The sequence below is a fragment of the Sus scrofa genome, chromosome 16, assembly GCF_054392235.1.
Source record: "Sus scrofa isolate SSC_HxYL_T2T_F1_AM1 chromosome 16, Sscrofa_HxYL_maternal_Yorkshire_Landrace_v2.0, whole genome shotgun sequence".
NCBI lineage: Eukaryota > Metazoa > Chordata > Mammalia > Artiodactyla > Suidae > Sus > Sus scrofa.
Window position 1 is genome coordinate 42,508,522 of NC_139398.1, and position 14,081 is coordinate 42,522,602.

General features: G+C 35.8%; 1 long non-coding RNA gene across 3 annotated transcripts in view; it reads left to right on the forward strand.

Moving 5' to 3' along the window:
- The window catches only part of LOC110257237 (uncharacterized), a 175,883-nt gene that overhangs the window by 34,172 nt on the left and 127,630 nt on the right, over positions 1 to 14,081 (forward strand). Inside the window, exon 1 of one of the 3 annotated variants that reach the window (XR_002339584.2) lies at positions 3 to 152. The exons of 1 other annotated variant lie outside the window; for it this stretch is intronic. This is a non-coding gene — a long non-coding RNA (uncharacterized LOC110257237). Of the gene's footprint in view, positions 1 to 2; positions 153 to 14,081 lie in introns of those variants that run through there. One more of the 3 variants, XR_014831282.1, reaches the window with a different exon arrangement.

Here is a 14,081-nt window from a genome sequence, read left to right on the forward strand (position 1 = left end):
GTAAGAGGAAAGAGAATATTGTTGGCAGAGGGTGCAGCTTGTTCAAATGCTTGTTGGTGGATGGCCAGGGGAGCATTCAAGGAGCTGGAAGAAAGACATTGACTGGAGTGTAGCTGCTCAGAAAGAGACTGAATTGAGATGAGGCTGAAGAGGTAACTACGCCCTGTAAATGTTTGGTCTTTTTGTTAAGACCACTGAGACTTCAGGAAGAATTTTTAATGTGTTGTAAGGTGGAGAAGAGAGTGGGATGACTGTGATCAGATTTGCTTTTCTGGAAAGATGACTCGATCTGCAGTTTGGAGGATAAACTTGGAGAGGGCAACGGTCAATGTGGAAACCAGTTAGGAATGCAGTACTATAACCCTGGAGATAGAAGTGGGCAAACACAGTTGAGCATTAACAGTGGAGGCCAACAGTGGACAAATTTGAGAAATATTTAGGAAAAGCCTTAGACAACCATATAGAGATAGAGAGTTTCATGCACTGATTCAAAGCTGAAAACAGAGGTCTACACAGAGACAAACTCATTGACTTGTAGAAGGTAATTGAAGCCACTGAGTATGTAGGAAACTATCTAAGATAGCAGATTCTTAAACGCTTATTTTCTGCAGGATAATATTGCAAAGAAGACGTTTTGTAACCAGAGATACAGGAATAAAAAAGTGTACCAAGGAGGCCAAGAAAAGAATATTGTAAAGAGAATTTTGATACATAAATTTTACTTATACTTTGAAATATTTTCACGGTATAAATAAATACTGAGAAGCCAAATAATATGAGCTCTAAAGATGTCAGTTGTGTTTTGAAGCTCTTACAAAGAACTGTTTGGATGAGATAATACGGCTGGTGAGAAAATAGAAATATGGTAATATTGACAGCATTTTGGAAAGGTTGTGAAAAAGGATGGAGAGAGGCTTCTAGCCGGAGGAGAAAGGAGGTCAATGAGATTTTTGAAGTTTGTTTTGCTTGTTTGTTTAAAAATAGAGAAGATTTAAATACCAAGGAAAAGATCCAGTGAAGGAGTGAACCATTGTCCTTTGTTACTGCTGTGCTTTTATTACTTAGCATGATTATTTTTCCTATGGAAAATTAGAAAGTTTCTATTCAACAGCATGGGTAGTCTTATAAAACTTTAGAGATATTCTTTTTCTTTAGGATCCTGGCTTAAATCTGAATGACAGAGAACTCCAAAGGAAGTCTGTGTAATAAGTAAGCAAATAAGTGAACTCATTCAGAGCTTGGTGTTTGTTGTTGTAGTTGTTCTATGATTGGGGTTGATCAATTCACAAGGCACTACATTTAATAGCAGCTTCTGTCTTCTGAATACTGTCTAAGCATCTGTGATAATTATTTAGGCTCTAAAAGGGGATTGCTACTCCCCAGGAGCTCAAAATCTAGTGGATGAGCAGATCAGTAAAGGCACTGGAAGGTTTGTGGAGTACTAATGGAGGAGAAACTGGAGGAGATTTCTATTTCCTGGAGTATTATTAAATGTTCCTTTTAAAGTTAAATTCTTGACCCAAGAAGTTAATGCAGTTTTTTTTTTCATTGTTCCTGATATATATAAGAGCCAGAGCCAAATTTCTATCATCACCATCCTTAAAATCAACTTGTATCCATGCTGCATGGCATTGTTAAGAAAGTCCTGGCAGTCATCGTTTGTTGATGAGCAAATTTATGTATGCATCAGCCCTAGCCACCATACGTTTTTGTTCCAATAGGATAACTTCAATTTTTACTTTGCCAATTTTTACTTTGCTTCTATTTTCCTCTTAAACTTTCTCTGACCATTCAGGATTCAGTGAAGGGTTGTCTATACACCCTGCCCTCGGGGCATGGGTGATATTGCAAAACTGCTGAGTAATTGTTCACTGAATCTCAAAATAAATGCATGAAAAGTATGACAGAACCTATAGCTTTGAAATAAGTGAGCCCAAAGTCTCAATTTTATATCACAGAGGAGGAAGAACAAATGAGGAGATCCAAAGGTGGCCAGTCAGCTCTGGGAGACTGTCTAACTGCTACCATGTAAAGCACCATCTTTGCCATTATGAGGAAGCCCGGTGAGAATCACAGCCGCTTAAAGATGGCTCAGTGACCAATCAAGGATGCACTGAACTTTGTACAAGGAACATCTTCTTTGTAACTGTGCATTTGGAGTGGATAAGCAATGAGATTCTGCTGTATAGCACAGGGAACTGTATCTAGTCACTTGTGATGGAACATGATGGAGGATAATGTGAGAAAAAGAAGATATATATATATGTGACCGGGTCATTTGGTGTACAGTAGAAAATTGACAGAACACTGTAAACCAAATAAACTATAATGGAAAAAATAAAAATCATTAAAAAAATTAAAAATACCTACTAATTTGTCAAAAAAAAAAAAAAAAAAAAGAAAAGAAAAGAAAAATCTTGTGGCTACCCTGAAAAGTGGTCTTCAAACAAGATGATTTGAGTATTGGCCAAAGAAAGTAGGACTTACTTGCATATGGTCTCTGATGTTAGAACACAATCAGTGAGAGGAAATTCTACATGTAATCTTGAAATGGGAAGCTCCACCCTACCAAAATGCGCCAATTTTTTTTTTAATTAAAAGAGAACATCATGCATGGGACAGATAACACATTAGAGGAGTCAGAGGAATGGGGCTATCATTGCTGGATAAAATTAACAATTGGGGATAATCACCTGTATTCTCTTACCTATTAAGTCAAATTATCTATTAAAAAAATTTGATTTTGAAAATCCATACCAATTACTCTAATATTCTTTTTGTTTATTCCATCATATGTGTATCTAAGAACATTATGTGGATATTTCACTTGATGAGTGACAAAACTAAGTCTTTTGGGGAGTTCCCATCGTGGTGCAGTGGTTAACGAATCTGACTAGGAACCATGAGGTTGCGGGTTTGATCCCTGCCCTTGCTCAGTGGGTTAAGGGTCCGGTGTTGCTGTGAGCTGTGGTGTAGGTCGCAGACGCGGCTCGGATCCCGCGTTGCTGTGGCTCTGGTGTAGGCCGGTGGCTGCAGCTCCGATTAGACCCCTAGCCTGGGAACCTCCATATACAGCGGGAGCGGCCCAAGAAAAGGCAAAAAAAAAAACCCAAAAAACCAAGTCTTTTGACTCATGATGTCCCCACACTTTCAGGGCAATAGGCGTTCTTGATGTACTCTAAGGGTGCATTACCAAGCCATGTCCTCTGTGGTCCCAAAGTAATGATCACTTAGAATGGATTCTTGGCATTAACTTACTCTGTATGATTCTTCAGTATGTAGATTTTGATAAAATTTTTCACGGAGGGAAAAAAGTTATTTTTGGCAATGTAATCCTGTCAGATAGCATTGCTCATAATTTACTGCTGCCTTCTTTTGAAAAGTAATGGATATAAGATGTAAGTTCTTAATTATTTGACTGACTTGGTTTCCGAGGTCTGCCAAAACATTTTCTTTTTATGGTTTAAGAATTATTTGGAAGCAGACTTCATATGAAATAGCATAAAATCATCTATTAAGAAATATGTAAAATTTATATATAGAAAAATTCTAGAAGTTTCTGTGTAAAATGTACATGTAGAAAAATTCTAGAAGGATATAGAAGAAACTGTATATAATAGTTCACTCTATGGGGTTCCCATCATGGCTTAGTGTAAACGAATCTGACTAGTATCCATGAGGACACAAGTTCGATCCCTGGCCTCGCTCAGTAGGTTAAAGATCCAGCTTTGCCATGAGCTCTGGTGTAGGTCACAGATGAGGCTCAGTTCTGGCGTGGCTGTGGCTGTGGTGTAGGCCAGGTGGCTACAGCTCTGATTCAACCCCTAGCCTGGGAACTTCCGCATGCTGCATGTGCAGCCCTCAAAAGACAAAAAAAAAAGTTCACTCTGGACAAGAAAGTTGAATGGCAGAGATGGCTACAGAGGTTGAGAAGCAAAATTTTAATTTTTTTCCTATGCATAATTCTCTATTGTTCTTTTTTGGTTTTTAAACGATGATCTGGTATTAACTTTATAATTGAAAAAAATGTCTATGCCTTGAGAAGCTTATCTGGCTTCTCTCGCACATTTTTCACTTTGCATTTTAGAATGCATTTTCTCCTTTTCTAGGTCATCGCTGTTTGCAGTTTTGCATATAAAACACATCAAAAGAGATACCTCTCTGACTAGACTATAGAATGCTTTTGCGTTTTTCCTTCTTTTCGTATGGAAAAGATTTGTAAAATGAGATCAGTGAATGCTGGGAATAAACAAAAATCAGTCATGGCACTAAATCTTCAAGGTAGACATTCAGTAGCATTTGTTCATTGTAGATTTTATGTATCTTATCAGCAAATAAACTTATTTTAGTAGAGTGAGTGGATTTGTCTTGGTAAATGTTTAGAGCAGTATGTTTTCAGTATAGGGATTTTGGCAATGGTTTAAATTGTGCATTTACATTTTGTATAGGATATGACAAATCCAATCAAAGCTTATTTCACTTTTTATGATTCCTTCTTATAATAAGAAATACAATAAAATGGAATATGAATGTCCTGAGGCACTCACTACTCTGTATAAATAGGACTTTTAATTAAGGAAGAAAATACATGATTACTTATTTTATTAATTTAATCTTAGTTTTTGTCATTGTATGTCTTTAAATTAGCTGCTATAAATTTGTGTCTGCAATACCATCATACTGAATAAAAGTCTATAAATGGTGATGCGAATGTTGCTGAAGAAATTGAGATGTTATTTCAGGACATTATTCTGTTAGAAATCTCAATTATTTTGTTTTAAATGATGGTCCTAGAACCACCTTTTTTTTTTTTTTTTTAAGCTAAAGTGGCTTTTTTTTTTTTTTAGTGTCACATAACAACATTGGATTTTAATATAGCTTCTAGCTTTTATAATAATTTTCTTGATTAACTCTGAAAGTTTGATTTATTAGAATGACAGTATTTCTTTTTTCTAATTTTTGAGACAAATCAAAATAATAGAGAGGAAAATGACCCAAATATTTTTTTAATATTCAGACAATTTTTAAGGAAATTATTAAATGAAATTAAAACATTAGAAAGAAATTTAATAACTCAAGAAGTATTTATCAAATTATTATCCGGTACAAGACAATGTAATCATTGCTTTAGGATATTCATTTATTCATTTGAAAATATTTATTGAGCATCTACTATGTGTCAGGCTCTAGGATAAATTCTGCGGATATGTAGACCATTTAAAACAATTTTTTAACACAATTATGTCCCAGGCTTTATTTTTGGAACTGGGATACAGTAACAAACTAAAAAGAAAACATTCCTTGTCCTCATGGAGCTTATATTCTAGCTGATAAAGACAGAAGGACATAAGATAAATAAATGAAATATATAGTACATCACACAGTGATGATTGCTAAAGAGGAAGTATAAATAAAGCAGAGTTGGTATATGAAATATTGGGGAATATGAGTGAACTTTTAGATAGGGTTCCAGGGCAAAACTAACTGAGATTTTGACATTTTAGTAAGCACATGAAGGAAGCAAACAGAGCTATATCTGGGAAACAGCTGATATCTTGACAAGTAGAATCCTAGGCAAAGGCAATAGGAAATGCAAAGGCCCTGGGGTAGGATTGCGTGTGCAAGGAGGTCAATGTAGCTGTTGGGAGAACAAGGTGGAGGGACTAGAAGAGATTAAAGGGGCAGTGAGGAAACAATTACCTTTGCAATTGATTTTATATGGCCTTATAGGTCATTGCAGAAATTTGGGCTTTTACACTAAGAGAGATTGCAGGTCACTGGAATTTTTTGAGCAGCCAGATGACACCACTTATGTCTCAACTGGATCACTTTGTTGTCTTTAAAACATACTGCAGTGTGGCAAGGGGAAAAGTAGGCAGATTAGTTGAAAGACCAAATCAAGGACTGAGCTCAGATAGGATGCTGGTGAAGTGGTAAACATCCAAGTATTTTTTGCAGTTGGAGTCAACAAGATAGTGTGACAATGTTTATATGAAATGTATAAGGAATATAGGAGTCAAGAATGACCCCAAGGTTTTGAGCAACTGTGTTGGAGTGGGAGTTTTTATTTAACTAAAATAAGGAAAATTATAGCAGAGAAAGATTCCCCTCCCCAGTCTCACTCCTAGGAATGATGGCAAGTTTCATAAATCAGTTTTGTACATGTTAAATTTGATTTGCCTCTGGACATTTGAAGATGTTAGACTCTATGGTGAAAGGTTCAGGTTCATGAATCACTAGCATATAGATTATATTTAGTGCCGAGAGCTAGATAAGGTCATTTGATGGGGATAACCTAGAATGGGTTCGAAAGGCTGGAGGGCATGAGAAGTTGCATTGTGTACAGATGAAGCTCCAAGGAGTTTTGCTGTAAAGGAAAGGAGAAAAAATGATAGCTAGAGATGGAAGTAAAGATATAAAATGTAACTATGAAATGGCTATAAATAATATTTGAAAAATATGTTTTTAAACATGTATCATTTTGATTATAGCATCTCATACAATTCATATCATAACTGGTACTTTAAAAACTAAAAGTAGCCCTTCAAAGAAGTCCCAGTTTAACTGTAATGTAGAAAATGGAAGACAAAAATTACTGAGGAGGAGTTCCCATTGTGGAGCAGTGGAAACAAATCCACCCAGTAACCATGAGGTTGTGGGTTCGATCCTGGCCCTTGATCAGTGGGTTAAGGATCTGGCATTTCCATGAGCTATGGTGTAGGTCTCAGACGTGGCTCAGATCCCATGTTGCGCTGGCTGTGGTGTAGCCCAGAGGCTACAGCTATGATTCAACCCCTAGCTTGGAAACCTCCATATGCTGTAGATGTAGCCCTAAAGAGCAAAAAAAAAAAAAAAAAAAAAAAAAAAAAAAAAAAAATTTACTGAAGAGAGTTCATACCTCAGAAGCTCACCTGAACAGTGAGCATGATTTTTGAAGTTTGTCTTATGAGCTCAAAGAAATTGCACTGATAGTGCCCTGAAAGGGTCCAGTCATTCTATACACTTTATAAGAAAATCAACTAGCAAGAGGCCGTTGTATTAGAATGGAAGTGGCAACAGTGTGCAAAGTCATAATGGGATTTTTATTTAACTTGGAATTAGAACTTTAGGCGGAAAATGCCCCTTATGGGAGGAAAGTTTTTCCAGAAGGAAATGGACAGAGGGATATATATATATATATATATTTTTTTTTTTTGAACCCTTACCTTACTCTTTGTGAAGAAGCACCCTTAAAGTAAGAAATGGGCATCATAAAACAATTATTGTGTCTGGTGTTTTTTTTTTTTAAACTATGTATTAAGGGTTGAATTATATTTCCCCACAAAATATGGTGAAGTCATTACTCCTAGTATCTAAGAATCCATTAATATGAATACCTTATTAAATATAACACTTCACCTGCATTATCCCAAATCTCTAAAGCAGACTTTCTGCAGTGTAGGTATCACAGCCTGAATGTTACAGATCAATGCTTTACATGGATCAATGCTTTACAGATGAGGAGTCAGAACTTTAAAGGTGCTCAAACAGTGATTGAGGCAGAATTCTATCAGATCTGAGCCTCTCCTCACGGGTAGGTTATACGCCTCTCTCCCGTTAAGCTATGAAGACAATAATACAGGGGAAAATGATCAAGATGGAAAAAGGCATATGTAGCTTTTGTGTTTGTAATTTCCTAACACTTTAGTTTTTAACATACGTGAATTTTTCCTTCATGTTTCATGTATTTCGAGATTAAGAGATTCAACCAATAAAGCAAATGAGTGCTCCACAGTGCATGGTTCGTGTGAACAGACGCCAATATAAAAAGAAATCACTGTGTGACTCTAAAAATAAGAATTAAATAAAAAAACAGATGCCATAATTTCTAGAAAGGTTGCTGAAAGGAAAAAGAGTAATTTTCCCCTACTTCAAACAAGCACAGAAAGAAAACAAAAACCTGACAGAGTTCTGTATCACCTCAGGTGAGAAAATGCAAAAAGTGGCAAAATCTGAATAAATGAACATAAACAATGAAAAATGAATAAGCTAAGCATGATTTTTAACAGGCTCATTAAATAGACAATCTGGAAATAATTGTATACTAAAACATGGAGGAAAATAATATATATTATGACTTTGTTACAAAGTCAAAGACTTGTGTTTTGAAGAAAATGGAAAAAATTAGATATAATTATGAGAAGATATGTTTCTGACTGGAAAAATCAGAGAGAGTATATTTGGCTACTAGTTCCATATACCTGTGTATGTGTTTTAATGTTTACCTTATTGGTTTTTTGCTTTATCTTATGTATCTTCATGGATCAATGCTTAGTGAGGGAAAGTATTTTTGAAATAGAACACTGGATCAGACAACAGGCTCCTGCTTTGGTGGATAAATTTCCTTAGTGTCCAATTTTTCAAGATAGTTGTTTATATTGACCTCACATGGCTAAGTTCTGGACTGTATAACCTTAGCTGAATTTCATTCTGTCTTGTCGAAGGGCATTTTTGTCTTTTGGTTGGGCTGGGGAAAGTTCAAAGGTCAGGCAGCTGGAAAGAAGGTGGCCATCGAGGAGTCCTTTTCCTCGCCTCCAGTCCTCCTCATCTCAAGTTACTCCTTTCCAGTACCATCGCCGTCTTATCCCAAAGCAAACTGCTCCCTGGGGCAACTGACATTTTCGGGAACATATTGCAATGGGATCCACAAAGCCTCTCCGTGCTGAGAAATGGAAAGACTATGCTTTATACATCAGCCCCATAACATATTCCTCTGTGAGTTTAAGATGAAACTGCTGTTCTTGTATCAGCGAAATCATCTGCAATAGTTTTATATGTTATTGTTTTATGTTAACATGGTATTGTGAACTACCATAGTAATTAGGAGAATAAACTTAGGTACCAGACAGAGCTGGTGTCTGGTTTCAGGCTTCTCTACTTACAAAGTGATGCCAAACAAATGATTTAATCTCTCTAAGACTCCAGTGCTTTCTGATGGGGTTGGTGAGAGCAAAGGACATGAGCCTTGGAAAGCACTAACACGAGTGCCTGTAGAAAGTGGAAAAGAGCAAAAATTTTCATCATTGTCTATGTTACCTTAGACAACTTAACTACCCTGTGCCTCAATTTCTTTACCTGTAAAAAGAGGGTAATTATTTTATCTGATTCATAGCGCTTTAGTGAAGATAAAAGAAAAAATATGTCAAAAGTACTCAGAACAGTGTTTGCCACAAAGTAAGTAGTTAATAAATAGAAGCTTCTGTTATTATCATCATCGTTGTCATCAGTTGTATGAACAGGATCAGCAGCATTACTTATTAATATGAGTAGTGAAGTGAGATTCTAGCTAAGTTCATTTATGATTGGTATACATTAAGTGTGGCTAGCTTTGGGAGTTCCCGTCGTGGCCCAGCGGTAATGAAACCGACTAGGATCCATGAGGACACAGGTTCAATCCCTGGCCTCATTCAGTGGGTTATGTATCTGGCTTTGCTATTGCTGTGGTGCAGGCAGGCAGCTACAACTCAGATTTGATCCCAGCCTGGGAACTTCCTTATGCCGCAGGTATGGCCCTAAAAAAGCAAAAAAAAAAAAAAAAAGGTGGTAGCTTTGTATAGGTGGAGTAGTCTGGGTGATTGCAGGCTTGCTTGAAAAATTTCCACCTCACTCCATCTCATCCATACATATTATTCCCATAGAGTTCCCCACGACTAAAATCTCACCACGAGACATGTTTTTAAGTCCCCTCTCCAATGGATCACTTTGAAAGTGGGAGGGAATTTAAGATATGGAAACATCTTTATTTGAAGAGTAATAATGCCCAAAGCCAATTATAATATGGATCAGTTTATCAGGTCGTTTTCCTTCTTGATAATAAGAATGCAGATAATGAGTGGTCAGATTCCCAAAGTGGTAGAGTAGATCAATAGGCAGAACAAATCAGAATAGGAGGCAAAGCAAGAACATGTGAGAACTGCCAAAGAACAATACTGCTACTTTAAAGGTAGAATGGGTTTTATCCAAATGACTAAAAATACTGAAGGGGCTGTTCTTGTCTCTGTTCTTCCCTGAGTGCAAACAGCTACAGAAAAATTGGGGTAAGGAATTAGTGGCAGAATTTGATTTATAAAAAAAAAAAAAAATGTGCTCAGAATGCTCCCAAAGGCAATGCTCAAGGGAATGTCATCTCTCAGAAAGAGTGAAACGAATGGATGCATTCATTCAAATCTTCCATATTGGGAAAGGAAGCTGTTGATAAGAAATGGCTGCCTGATTAGTCTTTTGAGTAATAAAAAGGCAATAGAGAATGTGCATGAAAAGAAAGAATTTGAAAGGTTTAGGCTCGTGAAGAAAATGTCCTCAGCAAAAAAAAGTCACTAAATTATAAAATAGTTTGTGAACTAAAATGAAAGATGAAATTGGAAATTTAAGAAGGAAAGGGTATGTTAAGTATTAAAATATTAACATTTGAATTGAATTGTTGATTTTTAGTGATTTTAGCAGCACCAAATCTATGCAGGGTCATGAATAATGTGAAGAGTCAACATTATATAGACAGTAAATGAGAACATTTTAGAGAAAGTATTGCCATCATACAGACTTCTTGAAGTTCACTAACCTTGGAAATTTCCTTTTGTGGCACAGGTACAAAATGATCCAGATTGACTTTCTATGTATTCACATTCACCACATAATAAGCAATCAAGAGATAATTAACAGTCCTTGAATTCACTTTAAACTTTATAGACTCAGCCAAAGTAACAGCTATATTTCATTTTGTAAGGCTGTGGCCTTTAGAAAAGTGACTGTAAATGATGTAATATGTAGTCAAACGAGTATCATTCTGGTTAAATCAAGAATGAGTACCTTTTGTGGTGAATGTACAGACAAATGCAGAGGTTGCTCTATATCAGAACACCAGGACCAGGCCGGGGTAGGGTTAACTAATGAGTTTATTCCTCCCTCCCTAAAAGGAAGGTTTTGGGGATTATCCCAGAGCTGATTGACCCCAAAAGTATCTTTTCATCAATTTATACAGTGTCTGAAATTTCTACCACTGAATTCCCATTTTGACATCATGCCTAGAAGATAGGGTTTATTTAGTTAGAGATAAGTTAGCTGAATGGAGTAATAAACATCAACACATTTGCTTCTGCTAGTTATCACATTTGCTTCTGCTAGTTATCACATTTGCTTCTGCTAGTTATCTGCTGTCATCTACTATGGAGAAGTACCAGGGGAAAAAAAGGACACACTGGATGAAATATCTGCAAAGAGGACCTGCCTGTGGAGTTCTAATCCATAGATGACCATATGGGCCAAGAGTTTGCAAGGAAGACTCAAAGGTTGGGGATAGAAAACTAAATTGGGGAAGACATTGCTTTGGGAAAGTAGGTGTTCTCCTTAGTAAAAAAATCCTTTCTCCTCTGGAAAAGAAAGAGAGAGAGAGAGAGGGAGAGGGAGAGGGAGAGGGAGAGGGAGGGAGGGAGGGAGGAAGGGAGGAAGAGAGGAAGAAAGAAAACCAAACTAGGGATTGAAAAGGAGTTAATGCAATTTCCATGGAAATCAGCACTAACTTGACAATTTTGCTTAAATATGGTTATTTTATTACATTCCTGAGAAGAGATTTTACTGATACAATTAAAGTTGGTTCAAAAATTGTTGAAATCTTTGAACATTATCTTAGAGACTCTGGAGACAATGTAACATGCCTTCATGCCTTGCTGTATCTAGACTCAAAATACACACACACACACACACACACACACACACACACACACACACACACACAAAAAAAAAAAAAGCGAGAGAGAGAGAGAGAGAGACCTAAGCTTGTAAACCCAGCATTAAATTATTATCATCCTTATTTGTATGGGAAAAAATAAAACTGGATCTCTAGCTTACTCCACCCAAAGGTTAACTGAAGATAGATCACAAATATAAATGTAAAACCCTGGCACCATAATGCATTTAGAGGAAAACTTTGGGCAGGTAGAGGTTTCTTGACCAGAACACTAAAATAGATAACTATAAAAAGAAAAAAAAAGATAAGTTGAATTTCAACTAAACTAAATGTTCTTATCAAAAGTCACGATGAAGAAAACGTACAAGCCATAGACTGGTAAATATCTGCAGTATATATATGTCATATATATATATGACAAAAGGACTTGCATCTGAAATACATAAAGTCAAAAACGAAAGTATGAACAACCCAGTAAAAAGAAATATAGAAAATTCACAAAATAAAATATACCAAAGACCAATAAACACCCAAGGAAGTGTTTATCATAATCAGTTATCAAGGAAATGAAAACTAAAACTGTAATGAGCTATCATTTCACACGCATTGGAATGGCTACAGTCAAAAAGATTGATAACATTGAAAACTGGCAAAACTATAGGGTATCTGAGACACACACATTGCTGGTAGAAATATAAAATGGTCCAACCATTTTAGAGATTTTTTTGGTAATTTATTTTAAAATTAAATATATATGTATCGTATGACTCAGCAGTTTTACTTCTAGGTATTCACTAAAGAGAAATGAAAACATAAGTCTACAAAAACTCAAATGTCCATTAATATATGAGAGGATAAAAAAAATTGTGGCATAGTCATACAATAGAATACTATACAGCAATGAAAACACACTAACTGCTGCATGCAATAACATCATTAACTCTCAAAAAGCATTAAATTAAGCAAAAAATTCTAGGCATAGAAGAGTATATACTCTGTGATTCAACTTATATGAAGGCCAAAATCAAGCAATTGCATGATGAAAGAAATCAAAGTCATTGCTGATGTAGGGGGAAAGGGAAGGAGGCAAGAGGATGAGACTGACAGGAAAGGGGCTTGAAGGAACGTGCTGGTGTGACAGAAATGCTTTAAATCTTGTTTTGGGTGAAAATTTCATGGATGTATAGATTATCACAATTTTAAAATTGTGCATTTTTGATTACTCATACAGGAAATAATTCTCAAATGGATTCTTTCACATTGAATTTCTATTATCTACCAGGTACTATGTTAATGGCTTTATAAGTAGTATTTATAAACAAATCTAACATTCCTTATTTTAATATATAAGGAAATTGAATCTCTTTAGATTTACTCCATGAAACTCATGACAGATTAATATTTAAAGCTAAGATCTGATGCCAAAACCGATGCGCTTCCCAAACTTCTACACTTTCAGAGTTAATATTTCTTATAGTCCCTAATGACAAAATACACAGATTTGGGAATTTGTGGATACAGTTGAAATGGATGGAGCTATGGAGAAAATAGCTCAAAAACTGTGACCTGCTGTCTGAAATTTTGTTTGTGAGAACTTATGTGTCACAGACAGAAGCATAAAAGGATTCTCAGCACAATAGTGAACTCACACAATGGCTATTATCTGAACAATTTTAATGTGAACTATTTTAAGAAGCTAAGTTATTTGGTGCACACACCTGTTCGAATAAATCACTTTATAATTCTTTCTTTGATAGAATTACAACTGTCAAAAATGTTTAGACAGAAAAGGTATTCTTTCTTCTTCTATTGTTCCTTGCTAAAACAGCACTTTACTGACTGGGGGTGTGGTGAGTAACTATTGAAACATGGAGAACAAATACGACTTTTAAAAGAATAGCCTAAGTAATACTGGAGTCAATGATACAGCCAGAGAAGCTCTCAGAAGTTGTCTTTTCATAAATGAGTTTCTTTTGCTCTTTGTCATAGAGCTCAAATTTTTCTCTTTGAGGTTAACTTTTTTAGGACTTGATGATATTTTGCTTCTCATGAAGGTCATGGAAATGCAAATGCCTCTTGGAAGAGGAGAATCATTAGACTTTACCAGTAGAAACATGAGTTCCTAGATAAGGAAACTGAAAATAGATGGAAAGTAGGCAGCCATATTACAGTATATAATATATATACTTTGTTTATAGCAAAGTAATGCTATAAACACCTTAAATTTACACAATGGCAGTTTTCAAATTTATCCAATATAAAAAGAAGGTAAATATGTTGGTTAGGCTAGGATAGGCTATGCTGTGGTAACATGTCAATCCTGAAACCTCCACGGTTTTATAACAAGGTTTATTTCTCA